Source organism: Felis catus, chromosome D4, assembly GCF_018350175.1.
Source record: "Felis catus isolate Fca126 chromosome D4, F.catus_Fca126_mat1.0, whole genome shotgun sequence".
NCBI lineage: Eukaryota > Metazoa > Chordata > Mammalia > Carnivora > Felidae > Felis > Felis catus.
In genome coordinates, this window is record NC_058380.1 from 80,530,529 (window position 1) to 80,540,093 (window position 9,565).

At 53.8% G+C, this 9,565-nt stretch overlaps 1 protein-coding gene across 2 annotated transcripts in view; it reads right to left on the reverse strand.

Moving 5' to 3' along the window:
• GGTA1 (alpha-1,3-galactosyltransferase) overlaps nt 1–8,507 on the reverse strand; it is a 58,393-nt gene extending 49,886 nt beyond the window's left edge. The window contains exon 1 of one of the 2 annotated variants that reach the window (XM_045042452.1): nt 8,307–8,507. The gene's annotated coding sequence lies outside the window, so the exon portion shown is untranslated. Of the gene's footprint in view, nt 1–7,291; nt 7,432–8,306 lie in introns of those variants that run through there. The other variant, XM_045042453.1, reaches the window with a different exon arrangement.
• Nucleotides 8,508–9,565: the final 1,058 nt, after the last annotated feature.

Below are 9,565 nucleotides of genomic sequence, written 5' to 3' on the forward strand. Positions count from 1 at the left end.
CTCTGGAACAGGTGCATCTCCCAGAACCACGGTCCCCGGTGTCCCATCTGGCAAATGGGAGCCACAACCTCGGGCTCCCTCCGGGCACAACAGCAGCTCCTCCTCCCCTTTGGCTTTTAGTTCGAGTGTTCATTTCCTGGGGGGTTGGACTTGCTGTTTTAACAGCAGGAGTTGCTCAGAGAGAAGTTTGCTAGATCACGGCCTCGGGGCCATTTTGCTGCCAGGGAAACTGAGGCCCCAGCGGCTCCGACCGCTGGGAGCACCAGTACAGGATGGGGCTGGGCCAGCTCACTTTCAGCCCAGACTCTTTTCAGTGTCCTGCCCGTCAGTGGACATTTAAATCAAGGGTCCTGAAGACAAGAGCAGGGATGGAATTAAGAATTTTCCTTAAGAACTAATCACAAGACCTGGCCTCCCTCGCCTAGCCTCTTCCAGAAGCTGCCTTTCACTCTCTGGTTGATTTCTGTCTGAGCAGCAATGGCAGGAGCCCTGTCCTGGGCGAGACATGGATCTGGGGCCCAGCATCCCTGAGTCTTCGGAACCACCTTTGCTCTCCCTGCCTGCCCCCTGCCAGGGTCTCCAGGCCATACTATATTTGGAGTCCGGACCTGGCTTCCGTGCCCTCGTCCTGCCATTCATACTTGAGAGACTTTGGCCAAAACATTAGAAGTCCATCCTTCGGTTTCCCCCCACATAACGCAGGGGAATTATTTCTAATTTTCTGACCCTCACAGTGCTTTTGTGATGCTCAAACAAGATGGAAACACGACCTCACTCTTCAAACTGCCGACTAGCGTAGAGAACCCCAATAATAATAATTCCATAATTGGGGCGCCTGGGTGGCTCAGTCGGTGGAGCATCCGACTTCAGCTCAGGTCACGATCTCGCGGTCCGTGAGTTCCAGCCCCGCGTCAGGCTCGGGGCTGATGGCTCGGAGCCTGGAGCCTGCTTCCGATTCTGTGTCTCCCTCTCTCTCTGCCCCTCCCCCGTTCATGCTCTGTCTCTCTCTGTCTCAAAAATAAATAAACGTTAGGGGCGCCTGGGTGGCGCAGTCGGTTAAGCGTCCGACTTCAGCCAGGTCACGATCTCGCGGTCCGTGAGTTCCAGCCCCGCATCAGGCTCGGGGCTGATGGCTCGGAGCCTGGAGCCTGCTTCCGATTCTGTGTCTCCCTCTCTCTCTGCCCCTCCCCCGTTCATGCTCTGTCTCTCTCTGTCTCAAAAATAAATAAACGTTAAAAAAAAATTTAAAAAAAAATAATAATTCCATAATTATTTTTCTCTTTTCCCGGGGTTTTGCTGTCAACCCATAGCCAGCTGACCTCCTTCCAGGGCTCATTCTCCGCACCCAGCCTCTCAGTGTCATTCAACCCTCTTGCCAACATCCTCCCGGGAACCCCGCTCTGCCCCAGGCTTCCCAGACATGCTCTGCCCGGGGCCCTCCTCCTCCCTCTCAGATCACTCACTCCCGAGTTGGGACCTGCCTCAAGGGGCAGCACTGCGCTCTCTCCTGCCATTGCCATCTGCCAAGCACGCGTGGCTTCAGACAGGAGCCACAGGAAGCACATGCCCACCACCCAGCTCCCTCGGGGAATGCCTGCGCGGGCCGGGCTTTCCCCGGCGCCCAGAAATGTGAGCGTACGGCGTGGGGTCTCCACCCTGCCACCAGCCATCACCACCTCTCCCTCACGGAAACTCTATGTGGCAATAAAAATGAGCACAGTGGCTGCTGGAGGCCGCGTCCTGGCAGCTCCCCCCGCCCCGGCCGGGTCTGATTGCATGCAGCCAACCTCTGCGGCCTCCACACTGGGTTTGGACAAGCCGAGTGGAGAGTAGCTCTCTGGCCGGAGATTCAAACGACATTTTTTTACTTCCTCTTTTTCGAACGGAAAGGCCTTTTCAAAGTTATTCTGGGTTGAGTATACTAAATGATGACCCCTTTGCTTTTCGTACATGGACCGGACTCTCTCTCAGTGTGACTTCCCAAACTAACCCACCTGGCCTCCCTCTCCGAGGGGCGAGATGAAGCTCCTGTGAGCCGACCGTTCAGCCCAGGCAGAGAGGTGAGGGGTCTTGCTTCGGGCCTGACAGCTACTAAGGGTGCACACTCAGCAGGGGGCCTCCGGAGGCCACACTTAATCACCGGAGCAGGTCAGTAAAGAGGGCGGTGGTCGTGTGCAGCATGCCCTCTGGCTCCTGCGGCTCACAGAGAAAGGAAGAAAGGACCACATGTGACGGAATGTTAAGTTCAGGATGCCCAGGGGGGCGGGGGGGGGGAGGGGGGCAGGGGACGGGGGAGGGCTGAATTCACGGGAGGCGGGATGAAGAAACTGGCTTTTCACCGAGAGGATGATGATTGAGCTGGGTCTTGAAGGATGAGTAGGAGTCTGCAGGTGGATTTGGGGAGGAAGGGAGGAGGGGGTTCCAGGCAGAGGGGGCAGCATGGGAAAAAGCCCAGGGGCATAAAGCCAGGAGAGGGTGTCAGAAACTGTAGGAGATCCCTGAAGCTGGAGCAGAAAGTCGAAGGGATAGGGTGATGGGAAGAAAGCTGTTCGGAGAGCGGCTCGTGTGGGATCTTGGATGTCGCGTAAAGGAACATGTAACTTACTCTGAGGGCAGAGTGGAGCCTGGGAGCGATCCCAAACCCAGTCAATGTGGTGTCTGGGAAGGCTTAGGCTGCGGGGACAAAATGTACTGGAGGTCACAGCAGCCCAGCCTCTCCGGGCTGGAGAGGGGTGCAGGTGCACCTCAACTAAGCAGGAGCAGAGGGACGGAAGTAAAAGGACAACAAAGAGGTAGGACTGCCTAGATCATAGATTTGGGGGTGGGCGGGGGTGGGGGAGACCCCCAGACAGAGGGATCGTGTGTGCAGAAATACAGCATTTTGAAAGCACACCACCATGCTTGAAGAGAGAGCAACTGTACCAAGGAGTAGGTCGGCCGTGCGGGGGCGGGGGGGGATTAGTTCAGAGAGAGAAGAATAAATGGAGACTCGTATCGGGGAGTTCTTAACAAATATATGTGGTCATTTGGATTACTGTTCCCAAGCATCATTCTCTGCCAGACAGCAAAGGCAGAGGGCTGTCAAGGGCTGCCTTGACGTTGGTTGCTGAAGGGTGGGGTGGCTCTGTCAATTTCTTAAAATAAGACACCGGTGCAGTGAGCTCCATCAATTGACTCTCCCTTACGAGAATGATTTCTCTGTAGCATGGGATACTGTTCGATAGCATTTTACCCACATTAGGACTTCTTTTAAAATTGAAGCCGGTCCTCTCAAGCCCTGCCGCTGCTCCATCAACCAAGCTGATGTGATATTCTAAATCCTTTGTTGTCATTTCAACCATCTTCACGGCCTCTTCACCAGTAGATGCTATCTCGAGGAACCGCTTTCTTTGCTCATCCATAAGAAGCAGCTTCTCATCTGCCAAGGTTCTCTCATGAGATTGCAGCAATGCAAACACAGTAATAGTGAAAGCGTTTGTTGAAATCATGAAGAAATTGCAAGAATGGCCAAAAGGTGCCGTGAGCAAATGCTGTTGCCGTAAACGGCGCACCTAGACTTTCTGGACCCAGGGTTGCCACAAACCTTCAACTTGTAAAAAAAAAAAAAAAAAATGCAATGTCTGCAAAGCACAATAAAATAAAATGTGCCTGTATATACATCTGTCCCATTGCCTCTGGGCATGGACATATTGCTGGCTTTGACCAGCAGCGTGTGGGTAGAAGTGACAGTGTGCCAGTTTAGAGTAAAGGCTTTAAGAGGCATTACATCATTTCCTCCTTCCTCCAACTCTAACCATGAACATGACATATACCAGCTAGAAGCAGCTCCTTCAGCCTATGTCCTGCAATGAGAAGACACACGGGCAGATCTTCTGGCTGGCTGGCACCTGCAGCACAGCCACAAAACCTTGTATCACAATGGCTCTCCAGCCGTCATGTAAGGTGAACAATAAACTTTTGTGGTCAGAAGTTAAGATTGGGGGTTTGTTTGTTATGCAGCATAGCTGCAGCAAAAGCTAGCTGATACACCCTCCATGAGACATACTATAGCCTGTCTCATACAGTGATACTCTATGATAGTATCATGTGATGCACACTATATGAGACACAAAGGGAGCAGATGGTGAAGAACTTTCCACGTCACGATTAAGAGTTGTGCACATGGAAGGTCAACAGAGAATTCTGTAGTTGATACACATCGGAACCTTCATTCACTCACACCCAGTCACAGAGGTGGAGACATCCATCCTTCTGCTCCTCTGGAACTTTGCCCTATTGGCCATCTCTTACCTCTCTTAGACTGAGTCCTTCCCCTGGCCTGTAGCTCCCTTGTCTTTTCCGTCCTAAAATCCTTCCCTTCACCTTCACCTTCCTACAACTGTAGCTCAATCTCCCTCTGGCCTTTTCACACAAATTTCTTGAAAGTATTGCCTGTGCTCACCATCTCCACTTCTTTCTCTCTCCTATCTCAGCAATCTAACTTGTCTGTCCTCCATCCCCCCCAAAATTACTCCCAGCAGATTTCAGTAATCTCCTAACTGCCCAGTGCATCTTCCTGCCCTTATCTTCCCAGGCTGCTCCCCACCATTTAGCGTGGAACCAAATACATTATCTCTGCCCTTGACCCAAATGTTCCTCGTTATGTATTCTCTCAGCTAGTGGTGCCATCATTCATCCAGTGACCCATGACAGAAAGCCAATACGAGATAATGAGTTGTGTCCGGCCTTGCCAAGTTTGTAGCATCTTTGAGACATCCAAGAAGAGATGCCCACATGCAGTGGAACATGTGAATCGGGGACCCAAAACAGAGATGTGAACTGGAGATAAGGATGACTGCTCCGGAGGCAGCATTTAAAGTCATTGGCATGGGGGCACCTGGGTGGCTCAGTCAGTTAAGTGTCTGGCTCTTGCCTTTCAGGTCAGATCATGATCTCACAGTTCATGAGTTCGAGCCCCCATTGCACTCTGTGCTGACAGCACGGAGCCTGCTTGGGATTCTTTCTCTCTCCCTCTTTCTCTGCCCCTCTCCCCCCCTTTCTCAAAATAAATAAATAGACTTTAAAAACAATTAAAAAAAAAAGCCATAAGCGTGGGCAAACTTGCTTAGTTTATAGAGTAAAAGTACCAGGTCTTAAATTGCAGGTGATACCCAGAGAGCTCTCCTAAGCCCAGAATTTCCTATTCCTAATGTCACAATTCCAACCATTCCATTAGGTTCCTTCCCTCCGGAGGCAGGGCTTCTAGTGGCCTCCACACCACCATCTTATTTTATGTTCTGCCCCCTGTTCGTGCTGTCTTCCCCAACAGCCCTTAAAATTCCATCATAAAAATGGAAGGTATAAGATACCATCACCCTACCACTAAAATGGCTAAAATCAAAACGACTAAAATAAAATCAACACCGAATATCATCAAGCAGGTGGAGTAATTGCAAGAGCCTGACGTTGCTGTGGGAAGGTAAAATGGTATGCCCTCTGACCCACGGATTTCAGTCCTACATGAAAACCAATGTCCACAAAAGAATTCTATAAGAAATAGAGCTCAAGCTGGAAATAACCCAACGCGTTCCCCAATAAGGGAATAAATAAGCAAACCGTGGTATACCCATCCAACAGAATAAACTACCACTCAAGCAATAAAAAGGAACAGACTACTCATATATGCAGCAACACAGGTGAATTTGGAAACCACGACGTCAAGTGAAATAAACCAGAGATAGACAGTATGATTCTATTTACACGAAGTACAAGAGCAGGCAAAATTAATCAATGGTAATAAATTCAGGAAATGGTTGTCCGGGAGGGACAGAAGGAAAATTAGCTGGAAATGGAAACTTTCCAGGATGTTGCAAATATTTACCTGTCACTTTGGGTGGTGGTTGCATAGGTGTGAACAGCTGTCAAAACATGTTTGAACTGAAGATTTGTGGATACTATTGTATCTAGATGATACTTTAATTAAAAATTAGAAAAATAATTTGTAAGGATCTACCAAAAAACACTAAAATAAAAAGAACGTACGGGGCAGAAAACACACTCATTTCAAACACAATTATATTTATAGTGTGAATGTCCCTATATGAATGCCCAGTCTCCCGCTTAATGCTGTCCCCTTTCAGCTATTCTCGCTCACTCTTGCTCCCGTCTTAATGATGTCTGTCCATTAGCTGTTTTCTAACCATCAGGAGAGATGATGTAATATAAAGAGCACAAGCCTTAGAGTCAGACAGGGCTGCATTCAAATCCCAGCCTTGAGTTAGAAGCTGAGCACCCGTGGGTGAGTTACTTGGCCTCTCTGAACTTCATTTCCTTTACTATAAAATGAGGTAACAAGATCCCCCACCCTGTCGTATTGGGCTATGATAAGGGCAGTGTGCTGACTAGCTCCTGGGGAACCTAATTCTTTTTGATCTTAGCCTATGAACAAACTGTTAGTTCTACTCACATCTAAAGGTCCCACAAAAGTCCGAAAACATCTCAGAGGATGTGATTCATGGCTTCTTCTCCCAGAAGGGTAAGAAGGTGAACCAGAGGCCTTGGAATTAGGATCCAGGTGAGCTGGTGCTAACAGCTGGAGAAATGGCTGCTGGGAGCCACCATGGCCAAGGGAAAGGTGCTCGTGGCCCATGACTCAGGAGACAGGCTTCCTGGCAAGGCTTGGCCACCAGAGAATCTTACACAAACCACTTTGCATACCTCTTGACTCAGTTTCTCCAAAGCAGACTGGATCTGAGGAATCTGATAACAAAAACAGCCCCTGGGGTTTCCCAATATACATAGGAGAGATAAAGGCAGAAGGGAGCTTGTTCGGTCTGAAAGAAGGAAGGAGGGGTCAGAGCCCTGCCCTGTAGGCCCCCCTCCCCCACTACGGTGGCTCCAGAGCCAGGATCTCAAGACTCCCAGGAGCACAGTCTGCAACCTCCTGGACCAAGGTAAACCCCAGGGGCATTCCCAGCTCTGCTTTATTAAGTCATTGAATACCTGCCACTTCTAACAACAATTGAGATCTGCACCTGCCCTCCCCCCCCCCCCCATCTGGTAGGAGAGACACGGTACGCCCAGCAATAACTCAGAACCAGGGAGAAAGTGCTTGCTTAGTGCAGCCAAAGAGGCACAGAAGTGCAACAGAATAACCATGTCCCCACCGCAGGACACACACGCTGGCATTTTCTTACTCAGAGCAGCACCCCCATTTCATAGTTGCATTAACAGGCTTCCCCGGGATAGCGTCTCCCAGCTAAGAAGCAGTGAGGCCTGGGGTCCCCGGCATCTCCTGCCTCCTGAGACATACCTATTTCCAGGTAAATGAAGAAGGCAACGAGGCCTGCGCCAGATCCAGAAGGAGTGCAAACGGCGAGCAAAGCCACAGAAGCAGCCGCCTGGTCCCGGTTCCTTCCGGGGGCGGGATGGGAGAGGTGCAGGGGCGGCGGGGGAGGGGATGGGGGGGTGGGGAGGAGGAGAGGCGCTGACACCCTCCTCGCCTTCCTCCTCCTCCCCGGCCCGGCCAGCGGGAAGATTGGGAAATCTCAAGTCGCTCTGCTTTCTCTCCTCCAGCGCTAACAATTTTTTCCACTTTACTGTTTTTTGGATGCCTTTCAAGAGTTTGTGCAATCATTCTGTTTAGCTGTTTTTCTGCCATTTTCAACGGCGGGGTGGTGTCCCTTTCGAGCAGGAACGGGGCTGTTTGTAAAGTTGAAGGGACCCCGTCTCCTCCCTTCACCCCAGTGCAGCAGGCCCTTTTGCTGCCAAAGTTACAAATGTTTGAAACTTTCGCTGTGCCGAGTTTGGCTGGGTCCGCGCTCTCGGACCACTCCTCCTCCGTGCCCCAGCTTTCAGGGGCTCCGGCGCCCCCTCTCGTCACCTTCTCAGGCTCCTCCTTCTCAGGGGCATCCTCTTCCCAAGTAGTCCAGGGCGAGAGCCCTCCCTCCGTCCTGCCCCACGGACAGACCCCTCACTCCTTTCGAGATTCCCCCAGGGGCGGGGGTCCCACCGCGTACCCCCCGGGGCTCCTCTCTCCCGCCCGCACCCCGTCGGCCCCGTGGGGAGACCTCGGCCCGCCGCCCCTCCGGCGAGTCTGCAGGCTGGGCAGAGGCAGCGACAGGGACAGGATGGGGACAGGGACCGGGGCAGAGAGAGAGAGAGAGCGACAAGAACAAAAGCGGGGACACAGGCAGGGCAGAAACAGGGCAGGGCCGGAGCGGTGGCCCCGCTCCTCTTCCCCGCCGCCCCCCAAGCCACGCCCGCAGCCCCCGGGCCGGGCCCAGCTCCCACCTCCCGGGGCTCGGGCGGCGCCCCGCGGGACCCACCTGATCCGCAGAGCCTGGGCGCACTCGGGGCCGGACCGCGCCTCGGCCCCCGGCCCGGCGGCGCCCTCGGCGGCCCGCACGGTGGCCGCGCCGCCTCTGCCCGAGCCCCGCGGGGCGCGCCGGGGCGGGGTGTGCAGCCTGCGCTCCGGGCCGGGCCGGCCGCGGGGCGCTGCTCCCGGGCGGCGGGCGGCGGGCAGGGGCGCGCGGGAGCCGGCGAGCGCTCGACAGACAGCGGCGGCGCTCCCCGCTCTGCGCCGCCCGCGGCTGTGTGTGCAGAGCCGGGCCCGCCCCGGACACTGGCGGCCGGGAGGCCGGCCGCGCGAGTGCGTGAGTGCGGGTGCGTGTGTCTGCCGGCGGGGAGGCGGAGGGGGTGTCTGTTTCATTTTCACTCAGGCAGAAAAAAGCCTGCAACCAGCAAAAAAAGAAAAGAAAATCCCTGGTGAGGGCGGCTGGGCCTCTTTGCCTTCTCGGGCTGCACGTGGTGGGGGTGGGGGTGGGGGTGGGGTGGGGTGGGGGGACCCGGAGCTTTGGAGGGTGGGGTGGGGTCTGTCACCCAGTGGTGCAGGGAGGGGCCTCGGGGCCCTGGCGCGCCGCCAGACACTGGGGAGGCGGAGAGCCTGGGAGGTCTGATCCACCATTTGTTTCCTGGGGAAGGAAGAGTGCAGATGGAGACAGCGACAGGCGGGCGGGCCGGAGCCTGAGCCGCCCTGCCGGGGTCCCCCCAAGTCCAAAGCTCCGGAAGTGGGGGCTGGTCACCGGGCACCCAGCGCGGGTCCTGCCCGCGCATGTTCGCAGACTTGAGCCCGAGTTTCCCTACACATCCCCTGGGCTTCTCCACTGGAATTATTTAAAAGAGAACCCCCCCAAAATGTACTTGAGAGTTCTGCGCCCAGCATGACGGCGATTCACTTCTGGTGAGTTGATGCAGGCACATCCGGCGGCCCTTGCCCTGCGCTGATAACGGACAACAGGCATCTTACTCCCACACTCGGGCTCACGGCCGGGTACTTTGCCGGTGGAAACTCAAAACTTCCTTTTTCCTGGGTCATTTGTCATTGAACGTCAACTTGAGAGACTGAGAAATTAGCTTCTTAAGTATTTTAATGCATTGGAACTATACTTTGACGAAAGCGGCACAAAACAGGAGTGTGATGTATAATTTTAATTGTTTCATTCCGATGAGAAAGGGACAGAGGACTGATTGAATACTTGAAGCATGCACAGAGGCCACGAAGTGGGCCAGGTGACGCCTTGGAGCT